At 40.6% G+C, this 11,669-nt stretch overlaps 1 pseudogene; it reads left to right on the top strand.

Moving 5' to 3' along the window:
* The first annotated feature begins 9,273 nt into the window (after positions 1–9,273).
* On the top strand, positions 9,274–10,085 carry LOC130885266 (proteasome subunit alpha type-1-like; annotated as a pseudogene).
* The last annotated feature ends 1,584 nt before the right edge of the window (positions 10,086–11,669 follow it).

Consider the following 11,669-nt stretch of genomic DNA (forward strand, 5'->3'; position numbering starts at 1 on the left):
CTTGGCCTATATGAGACATCAAAGCCCACCTCCACAGTGACACACTTCCTCCAACATGGCCACACCTCCTAATAGTGCCACTCCCCATGGGCCAATCATTCAAATGCATGAGTCTATGGGAGCCATACCTCTTCAAACCACCACAGTGGTTTTATTTTTATTACAGCAATGGAAAGAAAGCTAACAGGAAGTCATCAGACATGCCAAAGCTAGTCAAGGTGAGCTATATCCCTAGCCCCATTTCTTTTCCTAGTGCTGTGTGCATAATGATTTCAGAGTCTCCTGCATGCTGGGAGAATTTTTCACCTCTAAGCTACATCCTCAGCCCTCTGATGTATTTTATTTATTGTATGTTATAGGGCAGTCTTGAACTGATGGAACAACAGAAAAAAAAATAGTCCTACAGAAGAGGGTAAAGAGCCACCTATTGGATGGAGTTCAGGAAGGAAGAGTTGCTGCCAGAGCAATAAGCCAATTTTATAAAAGATGTGTGTGTGTGTGTGTGTGTGTGTGTGTGTGTGTACATGTACATGTGTGCAGGTGCCTGAGGAAGTCAGAAGAGGGCGTCAGAGCTTATGGAGCTGAGTTACAAGTGGTAATGACCTGTCTGACATGGATGCTGGGATTTAAACTCTGATCTTCGTAACTGAGCATCTGGTGCTCCTAACCACTCTCTCCAGCCCCAGCAGCCTACAGGATTTCTCTGTGTTCTACGTGCCTTGGAACTCGTTTTACAGACCAGGATGGCGTCGAACTCACAGAGATCCACCTACTTCTGTTGACTGAGTGCTGGGGTTAAAGGTGTGTGCCATCATCTCCTGACTTCAACAACCTGCTTTTAACAGCTACTTGGATCAGTCTTATCTACAAGCAAGTTTTGTAAATACATGTTTGACTTTAAATTCTCCATGAAACTGGGCGATCCCTGGTGTTTTTCTTCCAGTAGCTTTTGCAGGACTTGCTCCCTCTGCATTGGTACCTCTCCCCCTCTCAGGATTCTCATCGTCAGCGTGCTTGGTGTCTTGGACCATCCTTCCTCTGAATGCTTTGAAAACTTTTCCTGACCCCTGGGCGATGGCTTTGTTTGTTTGTTTAGAAGGAAATATAACAGAACAGAAAGTACATACCTGTGCCAGGGAATGAGGTGGGCTTTATTTGGTGATGTTCATACTCTCACTATCAGCGATCGTGGGCTACATTTCCCTGCAAAACTTTCCAAAACCACACGCTGCAGTTTACGATTCATTCTAAAATCATCCTGTCTTAAGCCGGGCGGTGGTGGTGCACGCCTTTAATCCTAGCACTCGGGAGGCAGAGGCAGGCGGATCTCTGGGAGTTCGAGGCCAGCCTGGTCTACAAGAGCTAGTTCCAGGCCAGGCTCCAAAGCTACAGAGAAACCCTGTCTCGAAAAAAAAAAAAATCATCCTGTCTTTAAATTCTCCTCACAGTTTCTGTCTTTGCCATGTTTCTGCTTTCTGCTGAGAGATATCTCTTACATTTACGCTTCTGGATCATTCCTTTGGGTCCTTTGATATAGTTGCTGAATGTTTTAGCAGCAACATTTTTGTTCTGTTTGGCATCTGAAGATCATGTTTTTCTGTATTGAGTTTCCTTAAGGACATGTGTTACTGTTATATTTTGTTCAGGTGTTTGTCTAACTCTGTCAGGGGCTCTGTTGTCTGAGTACACCTCCCAGCTGCCCAGCTTCACCCTGTATTGATCAGGTGATTTACTTTAGGCTGCTTCTTTCTTTCAATCACCTGTTTTATATCTGTAATATGTGCGTGTGGGGGTTTGTATGTGTGTTCACATGTATGAACATACATTTGGAGAGCAGAAATCACCTCAGGTGTTCTCTGGGAGCTGTCCACCTTGGGTTTTGAGAGAGTCCCTCACGGGGAGCCGAGACTTGCCCATTGGCCAAGGCTGACCAGCTAGGGAGGTCAAAGGAGCTGCCTGTCTCTGTCTCCCAGCACTGGGCTCACAGGCACATAACACAGATTTCATGCATAAGTTGTGGGGGATTGGATGCAGATTCTTATGTTTGTGTGGCAAGCATTTGACTGATTACACTATATCTTTAGCCGTAAATATGATTTTTTTTTTGCTTGTTGAGAAGTTAACAAACCAAGCCAATCAAGCCATTCTTCACCTCATATTTGTTAAGATTTTATGGTGAGCGCACTTATGATCTACGTTCTTAGTGATTTTCAGATACTCAGAATACCAATGTTAAGTACTGTCATTGTATACAACAGACTTCCATATTTACTGCTCCCATCCAACCAATCTTTGTACCTTTCAACTGGGAGTCTCACCCCACCCCTTTCTAGTCCCTGAGCTCCCATTGCACCCTCTAATTTCATGGAGTTTGAATTTTGAAGAATTATCTGTAAGTGACATTATGCAATATTTGCATTTATTTCCTGTTATGCTTCACTTAATACAGTGCCCAGCAGATTTATGCATGTTCCTATGAATAACCACAACGCCTTCTTCTTGTGATGAATAGAGTATTCCATATACATCTCATGTTTTGCTGCTCATCTTGTGAGGAATATGTGAGTTGATTCCATATTTTGATAAATGTAATGGGGAACCCTTATACATCATTGATGAAAATGCAAATTAGTGGCCATTATGGAAAGCAGTATGGAGACGTATCAAGAATATTTAAAGTAGAACCGCCATCCTGCAGTATCATTCCTGGGTATGTAGGAAGTGAAATTGGCAGGTTAAGCAGCTATCTGCCACCCATTCACCACCGCAGTTCCTCCATGATTAAGATAAGGGTTTTGTTTTCTCTACTGAATCATCAGGCCTTAGGGCATTTAGAATTTCTTGGTAATGATAACACAAGACTAAAGAGAGTCATCCAAGGTTGATAGGTCATATATGATGATGAGCCTCTGCTGATATATTCCGGAGACAGAACATCAGATGGGAAGGCCCGACACTGGGGACTCGAAAGAGACCTAACCAAAGTAGCTTTTGTAGCAAAGACTCCCGGGATAGGTCATTAACTCATTAATCTATGAACAGTGGCATGCGTGAATTACTCCACTCATAAGGAAAGTCATCTAATCACCTGTCAAGGGCTCTACCTAGTTGTACTTTTCAGTTTCATAAAAGAGGATTGAATTTCAGTATGAATTTCAGAGGTAAAGCCATAATCAAACCATAGAAAAAATTCCAAGCAGCAAGTGGGAAATTCCAGGGAGTGAAATTAGTGGGGAAGATTCAGGTTAAACTGAGTCTCCTTCTCACCACTTGGCTGTATCATCAAGGTTGACAGAGTTCTGTTCCTTCTTCCTGGAAGTCTTCTTGCTTTCATTTCCTTGTCCCATGGCATGAAGGTGTGGCTCATTCTCTCTTCTTTCCCAGGTGTGACCAACCTTTAGACATTGCAATGCTGTGTTTCCATCTATAAAGTTCACCCTCAAGAACCAAGAAAGAAAGAAAGGATAAATGTCTCCTAATGTTTTAAGTAGGTTTTAAATTTTAAGCAAGTGAGTGTTGGTCAGCATTCATTGCTATCTTGGGGCACGTGCAACCTGTGGCGGTTTGAAAGAAAGTGACTCCCAAAGGGAGTGGTACTATTAAAAGGTGTGGCCTTGTCGGAGGAAGTGTGTCACTGTGGGGACAGGCTTTGAGGTCTCTTTTGCTCAAACTTCCCTCAGTATGACACTGAGAAAGACTACTTCCCATTGCCTTCTGATCAAGAGGTAGACAGCACCATGTCTGCCTGCATGCTGCCATGCTCCTTACCATGATAATAGATAAACCTCTGAAACTATAAGCAATGCACTCCCAATTAAATGTTTTCCTTTTATAAGTTGCCGTCTTCATGATGTCTTTTTACAGAAACAGAAACTAAAACACAACCTGAGTCTCATAATAGACATTCTAGGAGAGAGACTTGGGGCATCTGGGACTCTCATTGATTTACCAGTACAGGGCAGATGACCAGGTCTCAGTCTGTTTCTGCTCATACTCACCTACTGTGAACCTCTGTGGTACTATGTCAAGCTCCCCTAAGTGCCCAGCCCATTAGAGGAATCCATACCTAATTCTATCATTTACTCAGCCTGGTCCTCCAATATATCTCTGAGGCTCATTTTTTTCTGACTGCCATTAAATTCTGAAACTACTTGGAAAAGAAAGAAGAGACATCTGGTTTGGGCCCCTACAAAGACTGTAGGGTGCCCTCTTACTTCCTTCATGGTGCTGAAGGGAGTCACCAGCTTCCCTGCCTCAGCTCTTTCAGAAGGGAAATCATGTTCATGTGGTATGCGTTATGTCTCATGAAGGTTAAATTTTAGTTCCTGAAGGGTTATTAATGTCATATACTACCTTGTCCAGAGAATACAATCAGTACCAATAAGTTGAGAGGTGTTATTTAGTATGAAAATAGTTGATCTGGGGGAGCAATATCAACCAATTAGGTAGTGATAGAACAGAAATGGCCCAGCATTTCACATTCACACCACAATCGCAGGATGTTAATAATGATAACAAGAAGAGGGGACACACAAACACACGAACAGACACATGCACACACAGTATCCTCCAGGCACTCATTCATCTGCTTTATGTGCAGTGACTATCTGATAGTTTTCCAGCTCTTCTATCTTACAAACCCAGTGCTGATTAGAGCTATCTATATGATCCCTGTCATACAGGCCCTCATTTGATGTGGCATTCACCATCTGGGTTGTGAGACCTCTGTGAACTGGAGGTAGTGGGGATGGTTGTGTGGTCCTCTTAGCCAGAGTGAGGACAGAGGATTCTGTCTGGAAAGCTCTCAGGTGAATGATTTTGCTTCTTAAAGGGAGAGAGAGGTTTCTACGGTGGTTTAGTTTATCTTAGAGGAAGAAGTTGATCCTAAAGCCATAAACAAAGCATAGTGTTATAGCTGAACTGATTGAGAGTTCCCATTGACATGGTAGTTGCTACAAAATCATGGAAGAAGGAGGGAGGAGAGGAGGAAGGGAGGTATCCAGGGTGAGGGAGTAAACTTAAGAACATAGCTCAGTAGGAATGGTTTGGAGTGAATGTTTTTTAGGCACGATGAGTGCTAAGTTGGAAACAAATATCAGCATGGGAGAAGAATGCTAGGATCTTGCTATACTAACATTTGTCTAGAAAATTTTAACACTTATTTTTATTTTTATGTGATGAGTGTTTTTGCCTGTTCATGAGTATGTGTACCACTTGAGTGCAGTGCCCTTGGAATTCGGAAGAGGCCAGTGGATTCCCTAGAACTAGAATTCTAGACAGTTGTCAGTCACCTTGTGTGTTCTGGAAATTGAGCCCAGGTCCTCTGTAAGAGTATCAAATATTCTGTAAATAGAGACTACACTTTAATTTCCATGCTGCCCAGACCCAAATAATCACACAGAAACTATACTAATTTTATCATTGTTTGGCTGATGACTCAGGCATATTTCTAGCTAGCTCTTACATATTAAATTAACCCATTTCTAGTAATTTGTGTATCACCAAGAGGCTGTGGCTTACCGGTAAGGTTCTGGCATCTTTCTCCTTTGGCAGCTACATGGCATCTGCCTGACTCTGTCTTCTTTCTCCCTGCATTCAGTTTAGTTTGCCTGTCTACCTATATTCTGCTCTGCCAAAGCAGCTTCTTTATTAACCAATGGTAATAAAACATATCGACATCATACAAAGGGGAATCCCACATTATCCCCAATTTTCTGTCTAAATAAAAAGAAATATTTTACCTTTAACATAGTAAAATTATATACAACAAAATAGGTATTAAGCAAGAATTATAGTTACAATATTTTTTATGAGTCTAAAGTTTCAGATCTAATTTATCTTTTATTATAGCTAAGGAAAACTGTAACTATAACTGTTTGTCTTAAAATCCATCAGAGACTCAAAAGGATATAATATTACCTAAGTAAACAGGAAGTGCATTGTAAGCAACTTTCAAAACTCTAGAATTGACAGAGACATCTCTCTGTCTGGACAGTTACCCAAAGTTCTTCTGTAACACCGGAGCATCCATCTTCAGCTTATAGGCTTATAGTATCTGACAGACTTCTCAGTGAAGCATGAAATCTGAAAGGCTGTTTTGCCTATATTGGAAGTTTGTCAGTTACTTTCTTCTGTATCCTTCAGAATGTCTGGTAGACTTTTATGAAGCAGGAATCCAGAAGAACTGTCTTGTTGACACAGTTTTCTGTCCTGTCCAGTCCTGTAGCCATTCAGTCCCAAAGAAACACACAGAAGTCTAGATTAATCATAAACTGGTTGGCCTATTAGCTCAGGCTTCATATTAACTAATGCTTAGTTCATAATTCTTGTCTGTGTTAGCCACATGACTTGGTACTTTTTATCAGTGAGGTATTTTTATCTTGCTTCCTCTGTGGCTGGGTCACAACTGCAGACTGACTCTTTCCTCTTCCCAGAATTCTCCTGTTCTCATTGCCCTGCTTCTACTTCCTGCCTGGTCACCCCACCTATACTTCCTGCCTGGCTACTGACCAATCAGTATCTTACTAAAATAATACAGATGACAGGATAAAAGACCATTGTCCCACAGCCACAGCACTGTCTCATCTTCTTTAGGCAAGTTCATCAGTTTCTGTCGGTCTTATGTCTAGTTTATACATCATACCATAAAGCAGTCAAGAACAGTTTCTTGCCCAAATGGCTAGCCTTGTCACACTGAAGGCAAATTTCATGAGTTTCTTCAGTGCCTATCAACCTCTCTGAAGTAGCTGGTGCTGCCAGAAGCAGACATGTCTCACTGCTGAGAAAAGTTTAAGTTTGTAAAACATTTTAAATGCCATATTCTGTAGGTCTTTGAAGTTTTGAAGATTATCTAACTGAAATATATCTCTGTATATCTAGAAAACCTAACTAACATGACTACAAGTTTGACTATTACAAATGACTACCTATTAAACTGCAATTTTTAATTATAACTTATATTTTTAAACTGCAATTTTTAATTAAAACTTATATTTTTAAATGAGCTGTCTAGACATAATACCTTAAACAAGAACAGGAATACATATAATAAAATTGACCTTAAATTTGTATCAGTAGACCAATATTCATATCAATGCAAAGTTTTTTATCTCTATATCATATCTCTGATTCTTTTAAAAAAGAGATTGAAGGTGACCATTAACAATTTATAACCAACTCATTTTAAATGAAAACAAACATTTATAAACAATTGATGGAGGAAGGTCATTGGTTAAAAATAAAGAAACTGCTTGGCCCTCATAGGTTAGAACATAGGTGGGTGGAGTAAACAGAACAGAATGCTGGGAGGAAGAGGAAATGAGCTCAGATGCAGGCAGCTCCTCTGAGAGACTGACACCATGCTCTCCTCTCCAGAGCAGATGCGATGAAGCTCTGATCCAGGATGGATGTAGGCTAGAATCTTCCCGGTAAGCGCACCTTGGGGTGCTACACACATGAACAGAAATGGGTCAAGCAGTGTTTAAATGAATAGAGTTTGTGTGTTGTTATTTTGGGGCATAAGCTAGCCAGCCTACCAGGAGCTGGGGCAGCAGGAACACAGCCCACAGCTCCCACTACAAACAATCATTTTGGAAATTTGGATGTAGTTTTCTCCAAACTGTTTCCTACTTTTTATTGGGCCAAGGATTTTTGGGGTTCATGGAGAACTTTCAGGGGCTCTTGTTCCATCAAACCACATTAGCCTGGAAGGAATCCACCGGTTCTCATCTTTGGTGGAAACAAAAGCAGAACTTCTTTTCCAAAGCAAAATATTCTTAGACTAAATTTTGAAGTCAAGATACTGCCCCCAGAATCAAATGTCTCTCTACAGACAAAAAATTCAAAGACAGCACAATAATATACATAATCCAGACTCTCTGTGTATATTCCATCTTTACATGGCTGATTTTTTTTATTCCTTTAATCTATAACTGTCTTTACTCTTTTTGCTTTTTGTTTTGTTTTGGTTTTGCTATAGCTATGAAGCCTGTCCTGAAACTAGCTCTTGTAGATCAGGCTGACCTTGAACTCACAGAGATCCACCTGCCTCTGTCTGCTGAGTTCTGGGATTAAAGGCGTGCACCACCACTGCCTGACTGTCTGTACTCTTTTATACTACTTTTGCTGTCTTTTTAAAGGCTTTGTTTTATTTTTAAAGATATTTCTTTCTATAACTGTCTATACCCATTTTCTTTTATTTTTTTAAGCTGATGTGAAGAGATACCATGGCCAAAGCAACTTATAAAAGAAAGTATTTAATTGGAGATGTACTTACAGTTTCAGAGGGTTAGTCCATGGTCGTTGTTGTAGAAAGCATGGTGGTAGGCAGGCAAACATGGTACTAGAGAAGTAACTGAGAGCTTACATCCTGATCCCCAGACAGGAGACAAAGAGGAAGATTTGGCATAGCATGGGCTTTTGAAACCTTGAAGTCTACTCCCATCCGCCCAATCATTCTTAAACCATTTGTGAACTGGAAACCAAATATTAAAAAAATGTGACTCTTTCTTAAAATATGTTTCTCTCAATCTCTCTCTCTCTCTCTCTCTCTCTCTCTCTCTCTGTGTGTGTGTGTGTGTATTCTGAGGAATGACACCCAAAGATGACCTTTATCCTCCAAACACACACACACACACACACACAGATCTATCTATCTATCTATCTATCTATCTATCTATCTATCTATCATCTATTTATCTATCATCTGTCTATCTGATCTATCTATCTATCTATCATCTATTTATCTATCATCTGTCTATCTATCTATCATATATATATGTATATATGCATATATATGTAGAGAGAAAGAATGGTAATAGACACAAAAATTAGTAGCATTATTATATCTATCTATCTATCTATCTATCTATCATCTATTTATCTATCATCTGTCTATCTTATCTATCTATCTATCTATCTATCATCTATTTATCTATCATCTGTCTATCTATCTATCATATATATATGTAGAGAGAAAGAATGGTAATAGACACAAAAATTAGTAGCATTATAGTCTGGTAAAGTTTTCTTTTCTTCACTTTTCCGTATATTCTAAATCTTTATGATTAATATATTTTCCTTCCACACAAAGGAATACACTTTACAGCAAAGTTCTGAACATTGGAAAATTACGGGCACATTATGAGATTTGCATTTCAACATGAATATGATTAAAATGGTTCCTTCAGCATCTCCTGGAAAGTAAAAATTTATCAAGCAAAAACACTTTTGTGGGAGTTGGGTCCGTGCTCCTGGGTCAGCTGCTAGGTGTGATTGTCGCTGCGCCGGAGCTATGCTTCCCAACCAGTATGACAATGATGTCACCGTTTGGAGCCCTCAGGGCAGGATTCATCAGATTGAATATGCAATGGAATCTGTTAAACAGGGTTCTGCCACAGTTGGTCTGAAGTCAAAAACACATGCAGTGTTGGTTGCATTGAAGAGGGCACAGTCAGAACTTGTAGCTCACCAGAAGAAAATTCTCCATGTTGATAACCATATTGGTATCTCGCTTGCGAATCTGACTGCTGATGCTTGACTATTATATCATTTTAAGCACCAGGAGTGTTTGGATTCCAGATTTGTATTTGACAGACCACTTCCTGTGTCTTGCCTTGTGTCTCTAATTGGAAGCAAGACCCTGATCCCAGCACAGCAATATGGCCAGAGACCATATGGTGTTGGACTGCTTATTGCTGGTTATGATGATATGGGCCTCACATTTTCCAAACTTGTCCGTCCACCAACTATTTTGACTGCAGAGTCATGTCTATTGGAGCCCATTCTCAATCAGCTCGTACTTACCTGGAGAGACATATGTCTGAATTTATGGTGTGCAATTTGGATGAGTTGGTTAAACATGGTCTGCGTGCCTTAAGAGAAACACTCCCTGCAGAGCAGGACCTGACCACAAGGAATGTTTCCATTGGAATTGTTGGTAAAGACTTGGAGTTTACAATCTATGATGATGATGTGTCTCCTTTCCTGGATGGTCTTGAAGAAAGACCACAGAGAAAAGCACAGCCATCACAGGCTGCTGATAAACCTGCAGAAAAAGCGGATGAACCAATGGAGCACTAAGTGATAAAGCATACAGGGCTATAAGGACGGAGGGACATACGCTGGTGCAGTAGTCTGCACTCAGAACCAACATCTGCAGAGCATCGGGTGGGAGGTTTTAGGAATCAGTCCAGATGTGAGTTTTCTCCGAGCAGCTTCACAGAAATCATATAATGGGTGCATTTCTTTGAAAGGGTCTACATAATCATTTTCTAGAAAGTATAGGTATCTATTCCAATGTTTTTATATGAAGAAAATAGTGTCTTTGTAGTTTTAAAGACAACTGTGAAATAAAATTGTTTCACCTCCAAAAAAAAAACAACCACTTTTGTACAATAAAAATTCTTTATTGTACAGCACCAGTTTACATGACAATGTGGACAGGGGAAATGCACAAGGTCCCACCTCCAAGACGCAAAACTACAGTTTATCAATGGTTACTGAGAGAGGGAGAGACAGTTAACTCCAGGTATAAGTTCCCACACACACTGTCCAATCCTATTGCTAACCCAGGACACATGTATATACAAGCAACACTGAATGAACTCAGTAGGTTGTGTATACACACACACACACACACACCGAAAACAAGAAGAAGAAGCTGTGAATTTGGGAGGGAGGCGGTACACAGGAAGAGAATGGAGGGAGAGGAAGGAGCAAGAGTAATATAGATGTTTCACTCATGTATGAAGTCCTCAGTAAAGAAATGGATTGCAAAAAGCTTTGTTTAAGATGATTGTTCATCACTTTGGATCCTAGGTACCACTTTATGACTTACTGCCTCCTGAGATCTCTGGGACAGACTGAGTTCTAGGCAACATTAGCCATCAGGCTCTGAGAGGTGGCTGATTTCCTCTCCTGGAGCCTTCTTCTTAGCCTTCCCCAGCCAGGTGTCCTCTCTGGTCCCTAATGTTCCAGAACCTCCTCAGGGTGACTCAGTATTTTTGGGCTTACCATTTTCTCAAGTTCTGTGAACATAGCTTTTTATAGGGTAGTGCTGTGAATCTCATTGGTTTCTCAGCATGGGAAGCACCATGCTATGACTTGGGAAGACACGGAGACTTGTCACATAGCTCAGTTCTCACTGCAGAGCAACTGTGAAAAGGCTCAGCTTCTGCGGGGAATCACTCTGGTCACCAGTTACAGACTCAAAAGCATGTCAATTAGATTCCCTTGCATCAGATGTGCCTGAGAAAGATACTGAATTTCATAATGTATTTATTTCTTATATTATCAAAGAGTTTGTGGTGATTTGTTAAAGCGATAAACATGGAAAGAAAGAGTGGAAGGAAAAAGGATCTCCTCACAAAAATCCTGGTGAAAGTCTCAAGAACACAGATGCTACCTTAGGGCCCCAGCTTTGCTCTAACACAGTAGCTCCTCTATTCTAAGGTGATGGGATCCCATCTAGTCCATGAAAATGAAGGGCATCTCCACCCTAACCTACTGAATCAGAAACCAGGAGCACAGAGGAAGGGATGCAAACATGAGGGTGTGTTTTATCCAACCCTCTGGGTGTTCAGGATGTACTTCAAAAGTTAAGATCCATCATCAGCATCCTAAGGTCAAAGACACACTGTTACGCAATTAAAATATTGTTATAAAGGCTG

This window comes from Chionomys nivalis, chromosome 1 (genome assembly GCF_950005125.1).
Source record: "Chionomys nivalis chromosome 1, mChiNiv1.1, whole genome shotgun sequence".
Classification (NCBI taxonomy): Eukaryota; Metazoa; Chordata; class Mammalia; order Rodentia; family Cricetidae; genus Chionomys; species Chionomys nivalis.